Raw genomic sequence first — 3,133 nt, forward strand, 5'->3', positions numbered from 1 at the left:
TTTTCAGCTCACATTTGACCATATACAAAGTTAAAAGAAATTTGAAATTTTGACCCAAAATCGTAGGCTTACCCCTTTGGAAGGAATCCAAGATGGCGGCTTATCAAATTTGACATGTTCATATTTTGTCAGAATCACTTTGATTTTACGTTAAAACATCAACAAACATCATTTCCAGGTTCAATTACACCATTTACAAAGTTTAAAGAAATCTGAAATTTTCACCCAAAATCGTAGGCTAACCCCTTTGGAAAAAATCCAATATGGCCGCCAAGAAAACACAACTTAACAAATAAAAACATATAGAATTTAAAACCGCATAATAAGAGCTTTCTGATGATACCTTATACGTTGTTTAACCCCAAACCTTTCATTCTTTATAATTTCTCCAAATAATGCAAAAATGACCGAAAAATTAAAAGTTGAATTTCAACCTGCCCAAAAAAATATTAAAAGTTTCGATAAAAATCCAAATTTCACATTTTTAAAATTAACAGACATTATTTAACATTTTGTGAAAGTTTCAGTCAATTCACCCATAATTCGGATGATCTAACACCAATAAAGTAAGCAAAGGTAGAAAAAGTCGGGAAATCACCAAAGGTCAGGACATCACCAAGAAAAAATCGGGAGATCACCAAAACGTCTGGAGGTCACCAGGTGACGGGAACTCACCAGCAAAAGTCGGTAGATCACCAGCGATGACGGGAACTCACCAGCAAAAGTCGGTAGATCCCCAGAGAAGTCGGTAGATCACCAACACCCTGACGGGAGAGCACCAAACGGACGGGAGATCACCAATTCTGGTGATCTCCCGACACAAAAAAGTCGGGAGATCACCGATGGATCTAACCCTAACCCTAACCCTAACCCTAACCCAAACCTTAACCCTAACCCTAACACTAACCCTAACCTAAACCCTAAATCCTAGCTCTAAATCCTAACCCTAAATCCTAACGGTAACCCTAACCCCTAACCCTAACCCTAACCCTAACCCTAACCCTAATCCCCAAGGACTGAGGTTTAACCCTATCCTTATTAGCATTTTAACCCTAACCCTAATCCCCCAAGGACTAGGGTTTAACCCTATCCTTATTAGCATTTTAACCCTAACCCTAATCCCAAAGGACTAGGGTTTATTAGCATTTTAACCCTAACTAGGAGAAGGACTGGTACGAGTGTAAATAAAAATGGGATGACTCAGCATTTTTCAGAAATAAAACAAGTGTCAGTGTTAAAATAACTGTCAAAATGCAGTCGGTATCCATGCAAGATTTGTAACAAATAGCCTATTGGCAAGAAAAACGTTTCAAAAGTGGACATTGGTATAATCTGTACAATCCAGTGATTTCAGTGGAGTTAACAGAATTTGCAGACAGAGTGGTGAGAAATAACGACGCTGTGCAAGAATTTCAATTGGATCTCACAGTACACCAACACAGAGTACCAGCATGGAATGAAAGTCTGTTGATGTCAATGAGCGATGGTTTATTACGTGCAGTACAACATTGGGTGAAAAGTCGAAGATTATCCATGAAAACAAGATGTTATTTAACCCTACACACTGTGGAACCGATTGCTCTCCCAATCACAAAATGTTTAGGGGTGCTGACCAATATTCCAGTATTTGCCTTCTTTCCGTGGACTGTGTCCTTATCACGCACTATGTTAGCCATGTTCGATGCTCTGAGTTATAATTGGTTATTAGCTAAACTTCAAGCACCTGCTAATAACATGAAATTGGTCATCACAGTGATTCACGAAAAAACATGCCTAAACATGTAAGATCCCAAGGGACCATCACGCCCAGACATGTCCTGCTGACGTCATTACCCTTGGGACCTTTGAACATGTATTTCAGTGCATCGAAAATTTGGTGAAATCATTACAGATTTGCAACATACCGAAAGTCACGTATCCAAGACCATGTCCTACATGTGGAAAAGAAATGAGCAAAGGCAATTTCTTTCCTCATAAGAAGCAGTGTGGTACAACAGAGAATCGATATCATTGTCCATACTGCCCACTCTCGTTTTCACAGAAGGGTAATATGCAACGGCATGTACAACGGCAACATTTGAAGAATCCGCAAAGGTTTACTTGTCCAAAATGTCGTCAAGTATTCACAGGTAAAAAATGAAACTTCATTTGGAAACTGTATGTGCTGAGGTAAAACCCTGCTACAAATGTTGGCACTGCAACGCATCATTTACAAGACAAGACAGCAGGCAAACACACATGCAACGTGTTCACGGGTAAATTTGCAAGGAGCAAGACGTCAATTTGCAACTACATTTACAACATTTGAGTGAAGAGCGAGATTGCAAAGACGAATGGATGTTTGTGGAGTCACGACCCATTGAAGAGAACGAACACAAGATTTGCCACTGCGGTCAGACACCCATAAAGTCTTACTTCTTTCTGGAAAACAAGATCAATGGAAACCGCACCTTTGTAGGTTCAACATGTATTGAGAACATTGATCCTCGAGTGGGTAAAGTGATTGCATATTTCGACCATATATTAAAAGAAGACATACAAGGGACATATCAAGGAGAAAACGACGAAGGTTTACAAAAGTTTACAGTGACATCAAACACAGTACTCGCTAAAGGTTCAGAAGTAGTGAAACATTTAAACCCACCAGTCACCAAAAACTTAGAGAATAAACACGAACTTTTGGTGGAATATCCTAAACAAGAGACTTTGATTGTAGGTCAGTCATATCCGCTTAAATTGAAAGCCAAGTATGTTAGAGGACAGTTAACGTTTACTGCATTGTAACTTTTTTCACTATACGTGTAACTAGTTTTAGGAGGTCAATAATAAAAAAATAAATAAAAAAAATAAAAATCACACAATGATTACAGTTTAAACATGTGTTTTATTTTTACTGAGTGCTGTTTAATTGATTACAGAGCTGGGTATATTTGGACTGCAAATCGGTGAGTTCCTGCATGAGCTGTGTCACAGACAATTTCTGGGGTTTTTTGGATGTCTTGAGTAACTGAGAGCGTTCACATGCCCGTTCCTTTTTCATGATTTGATAACTGGTTTGATCTTGCACAAGTTTTTTCTCCTCATCCAAAATCATTTGATCTAAAATGACACAATGTACTTGTTCACAGGCCGC

The sequence above is a fragment of the Porites lutea genome, chromosome 3 (genome assembly GCF_958299795.1).
Source record: "Porites lutea chromosome 3, jaPorLute2.1, whole genome shotgun sequence".
NCBI classification, from domain to species: domain Eukaryota; kingdom Metazoa; phylum Cnidaria; class Anthozoa; order Scleractinia; family Poritidae; genus Porites; species Porites lutea.